Genomic DNA, 9,129 nt, shown 5'->3' with positions numbered 1-9,129 from the left:
TCAGTCCATAGGCATCTCTAAGCTTGACTGTGAAGGTAAGATTAAGATAATTTAAGCATATTAATAAACTTACTGTGGCACCTGCTCCTCCCTAAAAGCTGCGAATACATAAATTCTCCTCCTCTTGGGGGAGGTAGGGGAGTTGTCTTGCCCCAGGGTGTGGTTTGATTAAAAGACAGTTTGAGCCTTTCACACTATCTATTTACATATTCCTGCCTAAAACGAATGGCTCTGGTTATCATTACCACTAAGGTTTCTTTACACTGCTATGGCGGAGCAGAGTAAAGGGGCCTTAAAGTTGATGTAAATATAAATGGTGTCAATGGAGCATAAATGACCCTGAGGCCCGAAAGTCTTCAAGGCACATTTCATGAGCATAGTACATTCTGTACATGTGCTGAAATAAGCAATGTCCCTTCTGAAGCATAGTTGATAATAGGGAACTGCTAGATCAGATGTGGTGTTATACATCTCTCAGCTAATATCTGATGCAAAATCCATCCCTCAGAGGTCATGTATACACTCAGGGACTTGGAGAGCATAAACATCTGAGTGGAGTACAGTCATCATCATCACCCTTACATACAGTTTTCCACCTGCGGTTGATGTTACAGTGGTAATACTCTTTATTTAACAAGTAATCCAAGTATTATTCCACAGATGTTACTAATATAATTTAGAATTATTTTTCATTTTACTTAATTGTTTCAAAACAAAATTGTTACTTGCATATACAGTCAGCATGAAAGGACTTCATCACTTTCTCAGAGGTCGTTCGCCTCTCAGTGTAGTGAAAAGCATGTAGTGCTATGATTTTTTGATGGAGGAATACTACCTCTAGTCTGTGGGATTTCACAGCTGGCTTGTCACTTTGCTGAAAAGTATATGCCATAAGTTACCAAATGCTACAAATCAAAAGACAAATGCATATGGCTCAGGTATATGCTCGCCATTAAAATCTTTATAAATTTACATCTGTGTCTGGAAAAGGTTATATGTATCCTGGAGAGAATTTGGCTCTGTTTGTTTTCCTTCCTGCTCAAACATATGTCGCCTAAACTGTTTGGCTGCTGCCATTTCAGCCAAAGGTTATTCTTCATTCAAGGCCTGTTCCAAAGCCCACTGAAGTTAATGGAAAGCCTCTGAATGATTTCACTGGGCTTTGGATCCTGTTCCTAATACTGATCACAATTATTTAGTTAATAATTACAGTCAGGTAAAATGATAAAAATGGGACTATAGAAATCTCATTGCAGTTAAGTTGCCCAAAAAAGGTTTAAAATAATATATGTAGCAAAATAAGCCTAGATATAATAATAGTATATAGAAGTGAGAGAACTAGATTTTGCAGAAGAAAGCACAGACAATTCTCACAGCTGAGCTTCTTATACAATAAAACAAATTTAGCAACTTTTGTCAGTGCGCTTTTTTCACACAGAGAGCAGAAGTGAGCCCCACATGATTAGTGAAGTAGACATGACCATTAGATGGGCAGCCCATCTCTAGTGCTGAATTACTGTTAATAATAAAATATGCCAATTATTTTGTCTTGACACAATGAAAAGCAAATATCCTGCAGGGGTGGGGTGGAGGGGGATGACCACTGACCCTGACTTACTGTTTCCTGGTAAAGTCACTTTTGGGAACTATGGTATAGAGTCTACATGTATTGTTTTCCTAGAGACATGGCAGTCTTATATGTAACATCAAATGACATAAGTTTGAAAAGAACAACAATGAGAAAGGTCATTGTTATAAGCATTAGGAACATTACCATTTTAGGTCTGCATTATTTTAACTGCATAACATACTGAAATGAGTGTGCTCAGACCCCCTTTCAGCTCTAATATTGTGACACTTGTTCTGTCACGTGATTGAGAAAAGTACACTCCAGCAGTATTGTTGCTATAGCAAAGCTAAAATTTTATTTATAACTTATTATACCAGCTCACTGCACTTAGGACCTTATCCAAAGCCCTTGAAATCAATGGAAAAACTCCCGCTGACTACAACAGGCTTTGGATCAGACTTATAACAAGCTTCAAAGATTTACTGACACCACATTTAAACTAGACAGCTTTAATTTATTTATGAAAGGACTTGCAGTTCATATTTCAAGTGAAGTGAAACTCTAATAAATATTCAGCAAAGAAAGTTAATCTTCAATCTGATCATTTTTGATAAATAGGGAGCTAGATTCTGGGCACAGTTACACCCATACAAACTCATTGTCTTCAGTGGGTTGGATTGTGTAAGTGAAGGCCTACACTGGCCCAAAATATTTAAAAGGGAAACATGTCCAAGACTGTTGGCTCTTGCCAACAAAATTTTTCCTTTCATCTCCTGCTTTTCTGAAGGCTTTGGTCTTTTGTTATATCTTTTTGGGCACCTGCTTCCCATAGTGTTTTTTCATTGTAGCTAAAAGGGTGGAAAAACATCTGCATTGGTAGTCAGTGATGCCCAGGCTTCTGCCCAAAGGTCAGAGCTGTGCACATTTTGTTTTTCTGATGGGTTTGCTAAGTTATACACCAGATCTAGTCTCTTTTCTGGGATAGTTTCTTGAGGTTTAGACAGTCATAAACTTTAAATTTTTATGCAATTTCTCAAGCACTACTGGAGGCTTCACAAAATAAAGGGGTATTAATAAAATTAGAGGATTTTGCAAGGTTAGACCTGAGACAGGTCTGAAACAAAACCTTCAATCTGATCATTCCAAAATCTTAATTTAGCTAGATTTGGATCGGAATTTTGCAGATGGTCACCATCTTCAAAATTGACCAAATTCATATCACTGATCTGAACCCCCACAAACTTTGAGGTTTTCAAATTAAAGTCTGGATTTGAATTTGGACTTTAACTGAGATCTATATCCAATTATCACATGGTTGTTTAATTAAATTTACTTTTTGCTTTACCTAAGACCTTTCAACCTGCCAAAGCCTAAATTTGAGGCACAGGGTGTGAAAATAATCCCAAACCACAAAAAAAGTATTTATGGACAGAATTTAAAATGCTGCAGGACTGGGGGAAGGATAAGTCAGTGGTTAGGGCACTAACCAGGGACTTGGGACACCCAGATCCTTCTCTGCTACATTACATGCTTCCAGTGTGACTTTGAACAAGTCACATAGTCTTTCTGTGCCTCAGTTCACCATCTGTAAAATGGGATTAATAGCGCTTCCCTACCTCACAAGGGTTGTCATGAGGATAAATACATTGAAAGTTGTGTTGTGCTCAGAAACTATGGCAATGGGGGGCATATCAGTAGGTTTCTGCCTTCAGTCTGGCTGTTTCATGATTCATTATTCCTGACGTGAATACATTTCAGCAGGTGAGGGAACACGTGTGGTTCTTAGATAACTTTGAGAATAAAATGAATGATATGCTTTGACATGAAGAATCTTTGACAAATATGCTTTAAAGTTGGTTTCTAAAAAGTGCAATCAATTTTGCTCCAAAAGAGGCAGGTAAAAAACAAGTAGTGATAGGCACCATAGAAAACTGAAGACAGGTATGTAGCTCTCACATTAGATTAGACAGGTGTGTTTTAATTTGACCCCTAAGTAATTTGTGTGTCCTTTCTTGGCTAATTTTAAATACTTTAAAGTGGAGAACAGCAATCAACTACAGTAGTAAATATATATTCACTCTCTACTATTATGCAAATTGGGATGAAATCTAATACTGCCAAACATGAGTGTGACAAAATACTTTGAGGAGTGCATTAGTAATCTGGATGATGGGATGGCTTGCACCCTCAGCAAGTTCGTGGATGACATTAAGCAGGAGGGAGAGGTAGATATGTTGGAGGGTCCAGAGTGACCTGGACAAATTGGAGGATTGGGCCAAAAGAAATCTGATGAGGTTCAACAAGGACAAGTACAGAGTCCTGCACTTAGGATGGAAGAATCCCATGCACTTCTACAGGCTGGGGACTGACTGGCTAAATGGCAGTTCTGCAGAAAAGGACCTGGGGATTACAGTGGATGAGAAACTGGATGTGAGTCAACAGTGTGCCCTTGTTGCCAATGCTCCTACTATGGCATATAGTAGGAGCATTGCCATCGGATTGAGGGAAGTGATTATTCCCCTGTATTTGGCACTTGTGAGGCCACATCTGGAGTATTGCGTCCAGTCTTGGATCCCCCCACTACAGAAAGGATGTGGATAAATTGGAGAGAATCCAGCAGAGGGCAATGAAAATGGGTAGAGGGCTGGGGCACCTGACTTATGAGGAGAGGCTGAGGCAAATGGTCTTATTTATTCTGCAGAAGAGAAGAGTGAGGGGGGGATTTGATAGCAGCCTTCAACTACCTGAAGTGGGGTTCCAAAGAGGATGTATCTAGGCTGTTCTCAGTGGTGGCAGATGACAGAACAAGGAGCAATGGTCTCAAGTTGCAGTGGGAGAGGTCCAGGTTGTATATTAGGAAAAGCTATTTCACTAGGAGGGCGGTGAAGTACTGGAATGGGTTACCTAGGGAGGTGGTAGAATCTCCATCCCTAGAGTATTTAAGGCCTGGAATGACAAAGCCCTGGCTGGGAGTATTTAATTGGGGTGGACCTCTGAGGTCTCTTCCAACCCTAATCTTCTGTGGTTCTAAGATTCTATGAGTGACCAAATTCCTAAAATACATCCAGCTCAACCATTAGAAAATACTGGCCAAATTCATCCCTGCAGTGTGCGTGGTGTGTGCGTATAGGTCTGGTTTTTGGTCCCACTAAAGTCAAGGAAAACTTTGTCACTGATTTCAAAGAAACAAAGATCAAGCCTTAACTAAAATTAAATAATGCATCGGAATTGTTTGATTTCTTAGTAGAAGGGGAATTATTTTGTAAAGGAAAACCTTAGTGAGACCCTCAGGGCCGGTGCAACCTTTTAGGTGGACTAGGCGGTTGCCTAGGGCGCCAAGATTTGGGGGTGCCAAAAAGCAGCGCCCCCCAATTTTTTTTAAGTGGTTGAGTGACCCGCTGCTGCTGGGATGGAGAGGGAGTCTGAGCTGCCGGCAGCAGCAGCAGCGGGCAGCCCAGGGGGTCCCCTGGGTCAGTGTACCGCCGCGGCAGCCAACAGCTCAGGGGTTCCCCTGGGTCAGTGCGCTGCCATGGCAGCTGGCAGCCCATGGGTTCCCCTGGGTCAGTGCATCACTGCCGGCAGCCGCCAGCCCATGGGTTCCCCTGGGTCAGTGTGCTGCTGCCGGCAGCCGGCAGCCCAGGGTTTCTACTGCGCAGTCGCTGCTTCACTTCTCCCGCCTCCCAGGCTTGCAGTGCCAATCAGTTGTTTGAACAAGGAGAATTAGAGCAGGACGACGTGCTCGGGGAGGATGCGGAGCAGAGGTGAGCTGGGGTGGGGAGGTACCGCAGGGCTCCTCGGGCCAGGGGGTGGGAAGCTGCCGCGGGGTGCGGGAAGCCGCCACGGTGGCAGGGGGCTACTGCAGGGCTGGGAGGGCGCAAGGTGAAAGTTTCGCCTACGGTGCGAAACTTCCTTGAACCTGCCCTGGAGATCCTTAGTCCGAGAAAAAAAAAAAAAAAGTGTAACTAAGTCATTCTGCTAAACAAAACCATTCTAAATCTCTGGTTGATTTCATGGAGTGGTGCAGCTTCTGTTTCCCAGACAATTAAAACACTTCTGTGATGCAGTGACCCAAGCCCGGCAGCCCCAGAAAGTCTGTCTAAATTGTTCCTCTTGGTACTTCTACTTACATAACATGGGATACTGTTAGGAAAACTTGTATATATGTAGGGCACTATTCTGCAATTTTTGCACACTTAAAATTCCCAATGGCCTCCATATAAATTCTGAATGTGCAATAAATGCAAGATCTAGGGTAAGTAATAGAACAAGTTTATGGTGCATATCTATGTCTTTTGCCTTCCTAAACAATTGTAAATCAGTCTTAGTCCATTGAATTTTTAGAACTAATTAAATTAATAAAGTTTTTAACACAATTATTTTTTAATCTCTTTTCTCGATCAGTTCATGCAAAGCTCAGCCGATGAACTTTTCTTTTTGTGTGTGTAAAAAAAAAAAAAAAAAGCAGCAATTTTTATGGGGTGAGACAAAATTACACCAGAATCTCTTACAGAAAAAGAGACGTCTTTGTGCAAACCCAGCTGTTTGGAGCTGTGCCAATGCATGTCCTGTAGGAATGAACCTATTTGTCTAAATAACTGTAAGACTTCATTTTCCATTTCTCAAGCTTGCTTAGGACACAGAGCTCTTGTAATGGTGTATGGTGAGTCAAATCAGCCACTGCAGAATGAATCCAATAAAGAACCTCCTTGCAATCTTGGTTCTTGCTTTATCAGAATTGATCAACAAAGATTCTATTCAATAAACATTATAGGCAGGCGCCCACAATCAACTAAGATTGTGAGATCTTGTAAAAGCAGTGAGAAAACTGTCCATAGCACTGAACAATTTTGTATAAATACAGGAGATGTATAGTTCTATCATCAGTTATGCTGCAGAACAAAAAATATCTTCAGTATTTACTAAACAAAAGCCTTGTTGAGAAGGAGAAGGATGCTCACACTATCTTTAGTATCATCATACCACAGAGGGGACATAGTAATAATAATGAAGGTCAAGATTTACTAGTTGTACTTTTTGTGTGGAGGAGGAAGGCCTTCTATGCTCTTTGGAGTCTGACAACTAACTAGGGTAAAGCAGAACATCTACACAATACAAACTCCCATTTTTTTTAATGGATCAGCTGTAGCCAATCCATGGTTAATTTTGAAAATAATGTCAGATATGAGCAAATTTCAACCACTCTAAATTATGCAAACAGACACTCAAATATTTTATATGCAATGTGTCACCATAAGAGTTTTTCTGGGAAGTTTGGGAAAAATCAGAGAGAAAGATATGGGGTTTCAAAATTTTTCTCATTGTTCAGGTTTTTAAAGTATTCCTGCCATTTTAAGCTCATCAGGCACCAAATTTACTGTTTGTTTTGGCTTGCTGAGAAGGATATAAAGAGCTGGTTATATGTATACAGGGCAAAGTTTAAAATATAGATAATATAAATGTGTTCATATAGATAAATATTTATAATACAGTATCACCCTACTCCTGATTCCACGTTTTCCTCCAGTCCAGGGGGGCTGCTGAGATGAGTCAATGGGATTTGTGTGTATTGCAGATGTGTGGGGAGTGGAAATGGGGAGATTTGAGACTGGGGTGAATTACTGAAGGACTACAAGCAGGAATCCTTTGGTGGGGGGGTCTTTGGGGAAATAGAACAGTGGGATGGGAGCCAGGGAGGACTTGGACTGGGGATAGATGTCTGGGGAGTATATGGATCTGTACTCCCCCATCTCAGAATGGAGGGCTTTGAAGAGACTGCAAGAGGAAGTTCATGGAAAGGGACAATAAACTGGTAAGTCAAGAAGAGAAAGATAGAGGGGGTGCAGGAAGCATGTGAAATGGAGACAAAGATCCAGGTTGGGAACTGAGTTGGACAATAAAGAGCAATGACAGATTATGTAGACATGGAAACCTGAATGGATCCCCCAGCTGTTCCATTCAAGGCTTTTTATTACGTGTGCGTGTGTATGTGTGTTAAATCTGTAGAATTTTTGTCGAAGTGTGGGCGTTCATTTTGCAAGGGAGAGGCGTTAGCTAGACTTCACTGAAATGCATCAATTCTTTTTTTAGTGGAGATATTTTAGTGTGAGTTTAAAAGTGTCTGTCAGTAGCTAAGTGAGACCTGTGACAGACAGACAACTGAGCAAGACATGAACTGGTCTGCTTGCAAAGCTGAAAATTCATATTACATGCTGTCATCCCTCCCCTATATTTTTTGCCCACAAAATTCTAGAGAAGCTATGTGAAGGCACTGAGATTTCAGTGGTGTTGTGCTGTGGTAAAATTGAAGGAACCCAATGATAAATCAAGCCCCCATCTCCAGAGTTGGTGCTTCTTGGAAAGTTGAAAAGCATTGTACAAGATATTCAGAAAAGTATAAAGCTATGTATGTTCCCTCCTTCCAGTAAAACACCACTTTTAGTGCTGTAATAACCCATCACACTAAGTACAAGGAAAAAATGTGTATATAAATGATCTTATATTATGTAAATCAAATTTTCATTTCACCACCTGTAAATAAAATATATAAGTACACTCACTTATAGGGCTGGCTGAAAAAAAATCATTTTTGCAAAATATTTAGCAAGTTTAAAATTTATTTTTGTTCTGCACTGGTATAAAAAGAATGTCCATTGTTTTTTTTTTTAAAAGAGAGAGAGAGAGATGACTCTCTACATTCAAATCCTTCCTTTGTTTCTTTCTCTCTCAATGATTTTGACTAGAAATTCCACCTTGGGCCTAAGAAACCTGCCCCAAAAAAGCTTCACTGACACCAAAAGGTTTCTGGGAAATGTTTCAGTTTTGAGAAACTGGCATTTTCTGATTGAAAAAAACATTTTGTCCAAAAGTTCCCAACCAGCTCTACTCACTTCTAATAATGTATTATTAAGAAGATTATCTAGGTTTGTTTTGGCAATTTATGTAATGGTATGTACAATATTTTGAATAAGTAAGGGACTAGGGTAAAGAGTGGAATTGCCTTAATTCCTAATTGTGTTTAATTTTGATGGTGATGTTGATGGAAAATATACTTTACCATAACCTAAGGTACTCAAGTGTTTTGTTTGGGTATTTTTTTGCGTGTGTGTGTGTCTCTCCCTTTCTTTCTCTCTCTCCCCTTCTCCCTCCAGTAGGGAAGTTATGCTTTCAAAGATCTTTCCACAGAGGTTTTCCTTTGGTGCAGACCTTAGCGTATCATCAGGAGATGTGGGGACAGGGTGTGCATGGAGGTGCTGCTGTTGTCTTTCCTCTCAGGTCCCTGGGGCTGGCTAGGGCTTTCAGGCAAGACTAGGGTGATGGGGACACACTGATTGCCGGTTGACTGAAGCCTAATGAGAGAGAGTTACCTAGGGTATGATATGAGAGAGAGAGAGACTCTGGCTGGGTATCAGGGTCTAGTTTATAGTTCAGGCAGTGAAATGCTATTACTTCACTATATAAGTCAGTTTGTTTAATGAATCATCTGTTGGCTTCTCTTAGCAAAATAAATAAACACTTATTATGAATAATGCTAATATCTCTATCATTATTAAAAGTAGCCT

The sequence above is a fragment of the Chelonoidis abingdonii genome, chromosome 5 (assembly GCF_003597395.2).
Source record: "Chelonoidis abingdonii isolate Lonesome George chromosome 5, CheloAbing_2.0, whole genome shotgun sequence".
Classification (NCBI taxonomy): Eukaryota; Metazoa; Chordata; order Testudines; family Testudinidae; genus Chelonoidis; species Chelonoidis abingdonii.
This window is presented reverse-complemented; position numbering follows the sequence as displayed.